The sequence below is a fragment of the Chelonoidis abingdonii genome, chromosome 10, assembly GCF_003597395.2.
Source record: "Chelonoidis abingdonii isolate Lonesome George chromosome 10, CheloAbing_2.0, whole genome shotgun sequence".
Lineage (NCBI taxonomy): Eukaryota > Metazoa > Chordata > Testudines > Testudinidae > Chelonoidis > Chelonoidis abingdonii.
This window is the reverse complement of record NC_133778.1, coordinates 10,663,400-10,677,172: the sequence shown is the minus strand read 5'-3', so window position 1 is coordinate 10,677,172 and position 13,773 is coordinate 10,663,400. Positions and strand designations below refer to the sequence as shown.

The following is a 13,773-nucleotide window of genomic DNA, read 5'->3' as shown; positions in this document are numbered from 1 at the left end:
CCACCCATACCTAGCCCCCCCCTGCCCTGACACCTCCAGCCCCCAGCTCTGACTCCAGCCCTCCCCCAGCCCTCTGGATCCTGGCTGCCGGCCCCGCATAGTCAGCTGCTGGTCTGGGGTTCTGGCTGATGGACCCTTGCCAGCCGGGGTCCCGGCCACAGGCCTCACTCAGCCCGCTGCTGGCCTAGGTGAACAGAACCCCAGACCAGCAGCGGGCTGAGCGGGCCAGCGGCATACGATCGACATTTTAATTTCATTTTAAATGAAGCTTCTTAAACATTTTGAAAACCCTGTTTATTTTACAATACAACACTAGTTTAGTTATATAATATATAGACTTAGAGAGAGAGACCTTCTAAAAACATTAAAATGTATTAGCAGCACGTGAAACCTTAAATTAGAGTGAATAAATGAATACTTGGCACACCGCTTCTGAAAGGTTGCCGATCCCTGGGCTACAATGACCTCCTGAGGTCCCTTCCAAACCTGATATTCTATGATTCTAAGCTAAAGGTGAGTGTGTGATACACATCCCCAATCCAGAAGACTTGGGTCTGTTACAGCTGCAGCTAAGGATGCATGACTTTTTAGCTCAAATTGTAACAGCTCATGCTTTTTTCTTGGAGGGCAGAGCCGGCTCCAGCATTTTTGCTGCTCCAAGAGAGTGAAGAAAAAAAAAAGGGGAAAAAAAGAAAAACCCAGTTGTGCTGCCACTGAAGTGCCGCCGAAGACTGACGCAGAACGACTGAGCTGCCGCCAAAGTGCTGCCAAAGAGGAAGAGAGGGACTAAAGGACCTGCCACCGAATTGCCGCCGCAGATCCGGATGTGCCACCCCAATAACGGATGGAGTGCCGCCCCTTTCTATTGGCCACCCCAGGCACCTACTTCCTTCTCTGTGCCTGGAGCCAGCCCTGTCTGGCGGCTTGGTTCAATACTGGCTGTGTTGGACAAGATGGCTGCTATCACATTAGCACAGCCTGTTTTTCTCTTTTCTTTGCAAAACCAATGGGCAGTATTTTTTTTTTTGAGTGCTTCTTCCCTGAATACAGATTCTAACATATTTGCTTTTTCAATGAAAGAAAAATTGATATTGATCAATCAGACAGCAGCAAAAGCTTGTCAGACAAAATGTTAAGAGTTTGCTTTCAAAAAGGTTATGATGAATGGAGAGGTTATTTTTAGAACCACGAAAACAGTATTGATAACTCTCAGGACTTTATCAGGAGTCTTGCAGCAGACAATGTTTTTGTTAGAGCCCCAGCTCCTAAAATCAAGTTACTACCAGAGAATCTCAGCTTTGAATGTTTTAAAATAAATTCCTAACCCTCACGGCTGCAGAGAAAAGCATGAAAATGTTCATCCAAAATACTCCAATTCTTAAAGGCAACTACAATGAACACAACATTTAATCTCAGTCTCATGATTTTTCCAATATTTGACTCATAATTTGTAAACACCTGGGGTTGCAACACTGTGAAAAGTACCTTAATGGTATACCTTTTTAAGGGAAAGTGGCAATGTGTTAAAAACACACTCCAGAATCAGTTCCACTCATTGCATTGGCTAAGGCTGCATTATAGGTATCTTAAAGCCAAAAATACATTTGTCTCACATACTATTAATGTAGCCCTTCTAGTCAGCCATAGCAATTATCCATCCTAGATTTGTTTCTTGTAAGGTAAAATATGTCTAGTGGGTGAAACAAAAGTATCCATAGCCCAGCTCCTCAAAGATATTTAGGTGCCTAACTCCCAATGGCGTTTGGAGCCTGAATACCTTTAAATTATTTATGTGGGCCCAGCTCCTTAGTACCAGTCAATCTGACCCAGTTTATCTAGCTGCTTGGGTTCACTCCAGTGACTCAAAGCAACCATGAACTCGGCTACTTACCCAGCCAGTTTAACCAGGGTTACTGATGCTTTGTGCTGCCGGAGCAGCTGTTGCATACCAGTGAATCTGCCTCACTTTCTTTTCTCACAGAATTACTGTATCTTCAGAATGAAGCTTAACATGATTATTACTATATGGATTTGCTAATAGAATTTTCCCCTTTTGGGACACAAATATTGATTCATTATTGCCTTAGGCCCTTGCCAATATTTTAGCTCAGAATTAACCACTCCATAACAATCTGAGTTACAACAGCATTTATAATTATCACACGTATCGCTGCGCCAAACAGTTATTCTTTGTGTTAGCTAGTGTATTAGGTATTTAATGGAATTGGAACACAGAATAAGCCATTGGTCTCCCTATGTTATAAATGAATAGCTAGGTTACATGCTGTTAACATTTCACTGCTCTTAATTAAAAAGGATATTTGGAGGACACGTATTCTGCAGGGGCTCTTTTACGTTCACTGAGTTGGAGGCCCAGTTGAAACCACTTTAAAATGTGGGCCCAGGTCCTCAAAGATGTTTAGGCTCCTACCATCCACTGAAATCAGTGGAAGTTAGGTGGCTAAATACCTTTTTGCAGGGGTTTGGTGAGAATGTTGTATATTGTTCTCGGTGTAAAGGAACAAAAGAAAAGTAGTGCTTGAGAAAGATGGCAATAGAGTGGAGCGTGAAGTTGACTTTTATCTGCAAATATACTTGAGTGTTCTATGCACATGAGCGTTTCTATAGCAATTACATTGCAAATAAAGTTTGTAGGTGTAGAAGAGGGGATTATGATGTAAATGATAGTCCAGTAAGAGTTTGACTGAGAGACTCAGATCCCCGAAGGCATCAGTTGATTCCAGTGGGAGTTAGGCACCAAAATACCTTTGAGGAGATCTGAGCTAAACTGACTAGGTCATTTACCATCATTGTTTGCAGAGTTGTAGCCAGGATATTCACGAGACATGGTGATGAGGTAATTTCTTTTATTGAACCAACTTCTGTTGGTGAAAGGCACAAGCCTTCAAGGTACACAGAAGACCAGAAGAAGAGCTCCATGTAGCTCAAAAGCTTATACCTTCCACCCACAGATGTTGTTGCAATACAAGATATTGCCTCACCCACCTTGTCTAGCTCATTTTGATCTACCACTGACCAGCAATCAGATGTCATGAGAAACTGGCATGACAGCTGACCTTACCAGTGCTATATTTATTAAGAACAGCAGGATGACGTTTACTTGATCCTGTGGGAGCGTAGGGCGTTGTACTTAGTGACGTCTCAAGTTCCCTTCTAGCCCTACATTTCTGTGATTCTGTGTTGACAGACAATATTACAGTAAACTGTCTCCTTTAGATACCCAGATGGAGCTTCACGGACTGCATTACAGGTGAATCGTATCATAGGCGCATTTAACTTATGTGAATTCAACTATACACACTCGACAAGAAAAAGAAAAACAACAAGATACCTGTAAATAGTGTGGGTGATTCCACCCAATGAGTGTATGCCCCACAGTGAGCGTGAGATGGGAGATGTGAATCTGCTGTTCCCTCAGTCAGTCTCAGTTTCTGTGGGCCTCTTGTAGGGTGAGCATCTTGCCACACTGAGTGTGAATCTAGTGTTTAAATATACATATTTTTCATACAACATGGCCCCTAAATGCAAGCCAACTACTTCATTTGGTGCTCAAGCAAAGAAACAGCGATCTATTCCAACGCTGGAGGAAAAACTGGCTGTGCTGGACTTTCTGAGAGACGGTATGTCAGTCTCCAATGTGGCGCGTAAATATGGCCACAACAAATCTAGCACCCATGCTATCAATATTCGAGAAAGAGAAATTCGTCAAGCCGTGGCATCAAGTGCTCCAATAACTGCTAAGGTGATGAGCCAGAAGCATGATAAGACTTTAGTGAAGACTGAAAAGGCATTAAACTTATGGCTGGAAGACATGAATCGAAAATGTGTGCCTATCGATGGCAACACATTGCGAGAAAAGGTTCTTACCCTCTACATGCTGTTCAAACCTCCCGCTGAAGAGGGACAGCCTTCTGATAAGAAGGAATTCAAAGCCAGCCAAGGTTGGCTTAACAGTTTTAGGAATTGCTTCAACCTCAAAAATGTGCAGACTACTGGTGAAACACATAGGCGGCAGGTTTGTATAATTTTTGGGGGTGCCCAAAATGGTGGTACCCCCCTGCTCCCACCCTGTAAGCCAATATAAAATGAAGCTACACCACGTCGGCACCACAAGATTACAAGGGCCAATTAAAAGTGGAAAGTCAGAAGGAGCACTTGCCTGCTTCAATATATGGTATTATATTTTGTTGCACCTGTTGTGACAAAGTGGAAATGTTCTTAATGTTTTCTCTGACTACTGTCTGGTGCATCAAGTTTTCCCCTGTAAGGTGCCAGCTGATAGGTGTTGGGACAAATAGATCAGGCGGCCGTCCTTGTCCAGAAGAGACCAAGGCCTAAGGGGAGGGAGTGTCAGTTTAGAGCTGGTTGGGGGGAAAGTGGGGAGAGCGCAGAACTTGGAGTCTGGCCCCCACCCCTAAATGGACCTGACTGAGGGATCCTGTTTTCTGCACTCAAGCTCTGTTTTAGATCGTGTTCCTGTCAATCTAATAAGCTTCCTTTTTACCGGCTGGCTGAAGTCACGTCTGACTGCAGAGTTGGGTGCAGGGACCGTATTTGCCCCAGGACCTGCCTGGCAGACTCGCTGGCGGAAGCGCACAGTGTGGAAGGGCAATGCTGAATGCTCTGAGGTCAGAACCCAGGAAGGTGTCAAGCTTCTTGCCCTGGAATAGGTAATGCTCAGACGACAGAGGCTCCCCCAGAGGCCTACTGGCTTGTATGGATAGTCCCAAAAGCATCCAGCATCCCCTTCTCACACCATGCGCTTCCCCGGAAGTTCACAACAAGCACTGACACTTCCCTCCTCTGGCACTTTGTCTCTTTTCCAGTCATTAGGAGCCACCGTGATTCTCTTTGTTCTCCAACCCCTCTGCTGCATTTGCAGGAGAGCTGGCCTAGTTGCCATCATATGCCCAGAGACGGGGTTTCGGCCATCTTTGTGCCGTTGGCATAACCTGGCTCTACAACAATCACACCCCCTTATCCCACCATCTAGATCCTTGAGAAATGCATAGGGGAAACTGAGGCATCCACACAGTATTCAGAGAAAACATTAAGAACATTCCCACTTTGTAACACCTGTATACAACTAGTTATGTACTTTAAAGGGTGTAAAATAATCAAGTATTGTGCTAAACATAATGATACTCCAGACTGACCACCAAATTTAAGGTGCAGGTTTTTCCCCTCAGGTGAGGGCTCTGAGGTGGGGCTGGGGATGAGGGGTTCACAGTGCAGGAGGGTGCTCAGGGTTGCGGTGCTGGGGGGCGCAGGCTCTGGGGTGGGGCATGGCTGGGGATAAGGAACTTGGGGTGCAGACAGGCTGCCCTAGGGCAAGGGCCAGAGAGGACTCCCCCACCCCCCACTGGCAGCAGCAAGCTCCAGGGAAGGGACACCTCCTCTTCCCCACCCCACCCCCCGGAAGTACACTCACTCTGCACCACGGTCACTGCACATGCTCCTAGGGCCTCTGTCGGGTCCAGAAAGCCCACCTGGCTCCCCTATGGTGGGTACCGGCAGGGGGGTTGCCATCATGTGTGGCTTCCCCTGCTGCTGCCCCTCACCATAGCCTCCCTGGGGATGGGGGATGGGGCTGCCTCTTGCCCACTGTGGGGCAGGAGTGGGGACTGCAGGGTGATGGCTGGGGTCGGGGGTAGGGTGTCATAAAATTCACCCAAGCCCCAGCTGCTCAGGTCTAGGAAGCCCCCCTCCCCCATATCCCCTGTGGTGGGTGGGTGGGTGCTGGGGGAGGGGACTGCCATCACATGTGGCTTCCTTCCTCCCTTGCTGCAGCCTGCTGCCCCTCGCCCTAGCGTCACTGGGGATGGGGCTGCCCCTTGCCCAGCACTGGGCAGGAGTGGGGGCTGCGAGAGGGGAGGGGGTGGATCACAGGTTCAAACCTCACTGAAGCCCCAGCAGCTGCTCAGGTGAGTGAGGTCCACTCCAGATGTCCATCTCCTGGCTGGAAGCCCCTTTGGCGTCTCCTCCAGGTGGGTGCGGGGGGACGGGAAAGAAGTGCATGCCTCCTCCTCTCTCCCTCTCCCCCTCCCCCTCCTGAGGTGCTCCAACAGTTTGCCCGCTGCTGCTTTCTATAACCTTAGGCAGAAGCAGCGGCAGCCGCAGCACAAGCAATTGAGAGAGACACCAGCTGGTTTTTTTCAGGCAGGTAAGCTCTGAGGTGGGGGGGCGGGGGCAACGCTTCAGGGCGCGGGACTGGAGAGCGCTCCAGGCAGAGCCAGGGGAGAAACCCAGCTCCAAATATTGGTGGAGCACGGTCCCCAACCTTGAATATTCTTGGTGCTCGGGCACCTCGAGCTCATATAACTTGCCGCCCCGGTGAAGCTGCATCTGCCAGTGAAGAGGCAGCAAAAGCCTATCCCGGACAATTAAAGAAAATCATAGAAGAAAAGGGCTATCTTCTGGAACAAGTTTTTAATGCTGATGAGACTGGGCTCTTCTGGAAAAAACTGCCCAATTGCACTTACATTTCAAAATCAGAAAGACAAGCCCCTGGCTTCAAAGCAGCTAAAGACTGCGTGACTGTGTTATTTTGTGGCAATGGGGCTGGGCATTTAATAAAGCCGGGATTGCTCTACAGGGCTGCAAATTCCTATGGCCTAAAAGGCAAGAACAAAAATCTCCTGCCTTGTGTTCTGGCAATCAAATAAAAAGACTTGGGTGACGGCAGTATTATTTCTGGATTGGTTCCACAAGTGTTTCATTCCGGAGGTCAAGCGGTACCTCAAAGAGAAAGGACTTGACTTAAAAGTGTTGCTGATTGTAGACAATGTTCCTGGCTACCCTGCAGCACTCCAATTTGCACATAATGACATTGAAGTCATGTTTCTCCCCCCTAATACCACCTCCATCCTCCAACCTCTCGACAAAGGCGTGAATCGCTGTTTCAAGGCCACATACATGAGACTTAACGTTCTCACAGATATGTAGCACTATGGCTGCTGATCCCAATCTTAATGTGATGGAGTGTTGGAAGTCCTTCAACATTGTCGATTGCATCACTTACATTAAACAGACAATGGATGCAATCAAGCTTGAAACAGTCAATGCATGTTGGCAAAACCTATGGAAGGAATGTGTAAATGATTTTAAGGGTTTCCCGACCATTGACAAAGAAGTGAAATGCATTGTTCAAGTGGCCAGGCAAGTGGGTGGTGATGGTTTCGTCGACATCCTTGAGGAAGACATTGAAAAATTAATTGAGAGCCATAGAGAAACATTGACTAATGAAGAGTTAGAGGAACTGATAAAATCGTCTACAGAAGACGAAGATGATGATGATGAAAAGGAAGAGCCAGCAAGTTGGAATCTTCATAAATTTGCTGAAGTGTTCCAAACAGTGAAACAACTGAATGATTTAATTTCTGAATATGATCCCTCTATGGAACAAAGCCTCAAAATTACATGTAGTATTATGAATGATTTGAGACCATATCAAGAAATGTTAGAGCAGCTCAAGAGACAACAGCAACAGTTGCTGATCACCATGTTTTTCAAGGAAAAACAGCCAGTAGCAGATGACCTTACGCAATCAACTTCTCGAGCTGAACCAGAGCCAACCACTTCATCTACAACTTGCTCTCTGTCACCCAAGCTCTCCATCACCTCCATTTCCTAGATTGATATCAAGCCCTGATTACCCCCTGTAATTAAAAATACAGTACTGTAAAATTATATTTTGCATATGTACTCTTTATATACAGTACATTACTGTATACATTATACATCTTACTGTACAGGGTTGTATACACAAAACTATGTACAGTATACTGTACTTTATGTGCGATTTAAGGGATTTTAAAGAGTAATTTTGACTATATGCAATTTTCACCTTATGTGCTGACTTTAGAACCTAACCCCCACATAAGATATGACTCCACTGTATCTTCCATTTCTTGATGTATAAATAGAATACAAATTATTAGCAAACGCACATACCCCTTTCCCCTGACCAAACTAGCCCCTGGGAGCGAGAGCTCATCCCTATTCTCCAGTGCCCCGTTTCAGTGCCAGAGATGCCCAGCTGATCTTTGAATGTGCTCACAAACACCAGGGATAAAAGCATCTAAACGACTAAGGAGCCTAAGTCTAATTGACTTTCAGGGGAACGTAGACCCCCAGAGGGCCAGGTCCTGAAAGGTGTGTGGACATCTAACCCCCACTGATTTCTGTCTGGGTCTTAAGACATTTTTGAAAATGGGGCACAGACTGCAAAATCACGTAGGCCCTTTTTGCATGTTTTTTTTTTTTCAAAATCCTTCACCTAAAACTAACACACAAACAAAATACCCAACAAATAAGAGTGACCTATTTATGTACAAAACACGTTAATGTGGGCTTGGAAAAAATGTTATTCAAATAATGAATTATATTTACAGTATCTAGTGTTCCTTAGAGTGAAATTTGTATAAGTGATAACTCTCCCTGTTCTCTGGAGGTCTCTTTCATGAGCTGTATGTTCAGAGATACCACCTTCAGTTCCAGAAATTAAGGTGAGGAAGTTGCTTGCAGTTGTTTTGAGAACAGTGAAAAGTCAGTGTACTGACTCCCAAAAAGATGCTTACAAATGTACTCTGTTGTTTTGCAGATCATGTTCCCTTTCCCCTGGCATATTCCCTAAGTACCGAGTGTTCTCCAGAAGACTTCACTACTGAAAATGGTAAAGTGTTATTCCATTAGCATCTTCGGGGCAGTTCTGAATGTGCTTTCATTAAAGACAATACATGCGAGAATCACAAATCTACATGGCAGGGCCCAGTGACTTTGTAGGTGGAACAGGTGACTAATACTTGTCTATGAAACTTTCATTCCTTATTAGCCTATCGCATGGGAATTGGCTCCTTTAGCAGATTAGTTGACTGTAGGAGCAAGGGAAAGCAAACAAGCCTGTAGGAGTCCAAGGCTCAGGACAAGGGGGTGGGTGGGCTGAACGAGATGAGGGGACCGTCTCTGGGAACTGCTGCCCATGTTGGGTTGAGGATCTACTTTATGCTGACATTTTTGACAACACTTCCGGTTATGCCCTGAGGCAAGGGCCTGAAACCTACCCTGGGATGATACTGATGCTTCCTTGGCTAGTGGGAGCCCAGCAGCTTCCATGTGGTGGAGAATGCGGGCCAATGATTGGGCCTTGGGTGTCTGGTGGGGCCCCCACTCCTAGTAAATGGAAAGGATGGAGAACATTCTCTGCCTCCTGATGGCTGAACAGGAATAACAGCTCCCCTCCTGCACAGTCAACAAAAGAAGCAGAAGTCTCAAACACCAGCAGCAGAAGTAGTTCCTGAGAGTAATTTTCACAACTGTATTTTGTCCCAAATTCTCCCAGCCAGGTGTGTACATTACATCATCCAGGAAGAAGAGTGATCCCCAGAGTGGGAGAGGCCTTGTAGGTGCTGGAAGATGGGCTGGGTCTCCGTTGAGCAGGCCCCCAAAGTGATTCTGTGCGAGATGGCCGCTCACAGATCCAAATGGAGGCTTATGGAGCACCGACTGCTTTGCATTTTAGTGTGGTCCGCACAGGCGCAGAGCTACGGTGGCCCAACTAAAATGCACAGTCAACACAGGCTCTCTATGGGCCTCTCCAGGGATCTCAGAGGGGCTTTCCCAGCTGCCCCCGCACCATGTGTAAAATAACCAGAGTTTAACCCAAGATAAGGAAAATGTGTGCCTCTCGGAGGTAACATACATAATGGTTCTGTGAAAAGGACTTTGCTTTAATTTTAATCTTGATACAATGAATTAACTGCAGCTTCTAGTTAATAAGAACATTAGAAGAGAATTAGAACTCAAAACTGTCCTCAAAGATATTACAGCCTGATCAACTATAATGCAACAGGGACTGTGAGTTCAGAGCCTTGCTGATGAGACGCTGAGTCCTAATCATGGAAATCAGCCAGGAGATGAAAGTCACTCATTTCAGCTGTTTCTTAGCAACACAGCCAACTATTAACAAATGCATGACCTAGAAGAGAAATTTGGACTTCTGCTTTTACTGTGTCTTGGCTTTACTTCCAGTGTGTTTGCAGTCAGACATGGAAGTTGACTTTGATTGTTTCCATCTTCTCTTTCTGACAAGGTGAACTCCAACTCACCGAACGTTCCCCAGCTAACGTTGATTTTGCCTGCACATGTGAGAAGATGCATTGCTATGCATGCAGATAAGGAGATCAGGGTCAGTGAAATGTACACAGAGAAATCTCATCCATTTACAATAACTACGCCTAACACCTTGCATAACTATTTATGCATTCTTCCTCTTGGTTAACTGCACAACACTTTGTTCATTGCCCACCCAGCCTATCGTTTTCCATCAACTTGCCCATCTAGTTCTTGAGCAGACAGTCTCCTAATTTAGGGGCTGATCCAGCTCCCATAGAAGTCAGAGGTACAATTATTATTGCTTGGCTCTGACCATTAGGTCTGGCTGCCCATGACCTGGCTCTGACAGTGGACCAGGACCCCTTTGTACCAGAGCGGTACAGACACAGAACAATGCTCAGGTCATTTATTTCCTGCATTAAGAACATAAGAACAGCCAGACTGGGTCAGATCAAAGGTCCATCTAGCCCAGTATCCCGTCTTCCGACTGTGGCCAATGCCAGGTGCATCAGAGGGAATGAATGGAACAGGTGATCATCAAGTGATTTGTCCCAGGTCACCCATTCCCATATCCCCTCCCACCCCACAGTCATCTCTTTTCCAAGCTGAAAAGTCCCAGCCTTTTTAATTTCTCCTCAGATGGAAGTTGTTCCACATCCCTAATCATTTTTGTTGCCCTTTTCTGTACATTTTCCAGTTCCAATGTATCTTTTTAGAGATGTGGTGACCAGATCTGCACGCAGTATTCAAGATATGTGTCAAGGTATTTTTCCCCCAGTTTGAACTTTAGCGTCAAAAGTGGGGACCTGCATGTACCCTTCTAAGCTTAATTCCTAGCTTACACCTGATAGCGCCACCACCAGCCAAAATATAGTGTTTGGCACACTTTCTGTTCCCCCAAAACCTTCCCTGGGAAACCCAAGACCCAAACCCCTTGGGTCTTAAAACAAGAAGAAATAAAAACCCATCCCCCCTTCCCCCTCCCAGACTTCCCCCTCCCTGGGCTACCCTGAGAGACTACAGTGATCCAAACTCCTTGAATCTTAAAACAGAGAGGAATTAACCTTCCCCTCACCTCCTTTCCTCCACCAATTCCTGGTGAGTTCAGACCCATCTCCCTTGGGTCTTAACAGGGGGGGGGGGAAATCAATCAGGTTCTTAAAAAGAAAGCTTTTAATTAAAGAAGAAGAAAAAAGTAAAATTATCTCTGTAAAATTAGGATGGAACAAATGTTTACAGGGTATTCAGCTCATATAGACTAGAGGGACTTCCTCCCCCTTAGCCTGAGATTAAAAGTTACAGCAACAGAGTAAAACTCCTTCAGCAAAATACACATTCACAAGTTAAGAAACAAACATAAGCTAATCCGCCTTTTCTAGCTAGTACTTACTATTTTGAACATGAGAGACTGTTTCAGAAAGATTGGAGAAAGACCTGGTTGCACGTCTGGCCCCTTTTAGCCCAGAGCGAACAATGAAAACAAAACAAACAGCACAAACAAAGACTTCCCTCCACAGAGATTTGAAAGTATCCTGTCCCCCCATTGGTCCTCTGGTCAGGTGTCAGCCAGGTTCACTGAGCTTCTTAACCCTTTACAGGTAAAAGAGACATTAACCCTTAACCATCTGTTTATGACAATATGGGTGTACCATGGATTTATATAGAGGCATTATGATCAGGGCCAGCACTACTGTTTTTGCCGCCCCAAGCAGCATGCCGAATTGCCGCCGCAGGCAGCTGAAGACAGAAGCTGACACCCAGTTGCCGCCGCTGCAGAAATGCATGTGCCACCCTAGTGGCACACAGACTGCCCCCGCCGTCCGCAGCGGCAATTCAGCGTGCTGCTTGGGGCCAGGGCGGGTGCAAGGAAGTTTTGTGCCCTAGGCGAAATTTCCACCTTGCACCCCCGCCCCCCCAAGCCCTATAGCAGCTCTTTGACCCCCTGCCCTGAGACACCCCCCTAACCCCACAGCAGCTCCCCAACTCTGCCCTGAGGCACCCCCAGCTGTTTGGTGCCGTAAGCCTGGGAAGGAGAGAAGCAGAGCGGGGCGGCATGCTCAGGGGAGGAGGCGGAGCAGAGGTGAGCTGGGGTGGGGATCAGTTGCCCTGCGTGCCATGCCCCCCCTTACTTGCTGCAGGTAGCCCTCCCTGCGCCCGCCTGCCCCAGGTCCCTCTGGCTAAATGCCGACGACGACTGCGGCGGCCAAAGATCTAGCCGCCACGGACGCCGCCGAAGGACCCGAAATACCGCCCCCCAAATGCTAGTGCCCTAGGCAACCACCTTGGTCTCCTAATGGTTTGCACCGGCCCTGCTTGGGGCCACAGAAACACACGGACTGCTGCCCCCTGCAGATTGCCACCCCAAGCACCTGCTTGGAATGCTGGTGCCTGGAGCCGGCCCTGATTATGATCGCAGTGTTAGGGGTGCCTGCATTATCCTTGTCAGCTTTCTGTCTTTCTGCTGCAAAGCCCTTAGAGTCCTGTAATGGCTTTCTAGCAAACATGCTTTCCAGACTTAGGGTCAGATCCTGTTCTCCTGACGCATACAACTAGACTTCGATGTGACTTACATAAGATGAGCAGAATTTTTCCCTGAATGGAAAGTATTAGGGTTCTATAGTGACCTTACAATGGAAGTGTTCTCCGCCCCCGCTCCTTTCCTATACAGCTGCAGACTTCTGCCATGTGTCACCTAGTGGCTAGGGAACTGAAGTAGCACGCAGGAGGTGTGGGTTAATTCCCAGCTCCGCTGTGAGTTTCTGCGCAACTCTGGCTACATCAATTCCCTCCCTAGACCTCAGTTTCCCATCTGTAACACGGCGATGATACCGACCTTTCGTATTGCGCTTTGAGATCGAAAGCTGAAACTGCTAGATGAGACCTAGGCACTATTATTGCAGTTGCTTCTAACTATCATGGCCACAACAGGCAAATAACAATCCTGAATAATTAAACAACACACCTGAAAAGCTCTTCTAAAAACTCTTGTGAAATAGCTGCATTCAAATGGGTTAAAAATTTCTTTTGGACATTTCACCTCTTCAATACCATTAATCCATTTCTCTTTTTTGAATAGGTCGCCTGCGTAGCTGGAGTTCGGAAGCAATATGGTGATGTAACTCAACCAGTTTCACTTTTGCTCCTAACCTTATCTTAGCAAGGCATGTGTCACAGAGTCCTGCGTTGATACATGCAGTAGAATTTGATTCAGTGTAGTGTATGGTCTGCTAATAGTGTCCCATACCGTTTACTTTAGTGGTGTCAGAAAGCCGCTTTTCATACATCAGGAAACATCTGTCTTTTGTCAGCTACCTGAAGGGTCCCACTCACTGAACCCAGTTATCTTTCAATGATTTGGGCTAAGAATTGTTTCCATATAGTTGTGTATTTTTCTGTTACTCTGAATAAGGAGCCTGAACTAATGCATGTTCTGGTTTGCTTTCCACATGGCAAGCAGCACAAATACACACACATTTCCTTTTATTCATTAGAAACATTGTGCGCAGATCATGCACATCCTACAATGGCACAGGTAGCACCAGGAATTTAAACACCTGTGTCAACATAACTGCTAACTACGCCTGCCAGTGACCTGGTTATGCTTAACAGAACCTGTCAGCAGAGAGAAAATAATGCATA

At 46.5% G+C, this 13,773-nt stretch overlaps 1 long non-coding RNA gene across 1 annotated transcript; it reads right to left on the bottom strand.

The window, feature by feature from the left end:
* Positions 1–8,931: 8,931 nt before the first annotated feature.
* Positions 8,932–13,287, bottom strand: LOC142047388 (uncharacterized). Its single transcript, XR_012656620.1, has 3 exons — positions 12,968–13,287; positions 11,525–11,724; positions 8,932–10,181 (listed from the first exon to the last, which is right to left on the bottom strand). It is a non-coding gene; the product is annotated as an uncharacterized LOC142047388 (long non-coding RNA).
* Positions 13,288–13,773: the final 486 nt, after the last annotated feature.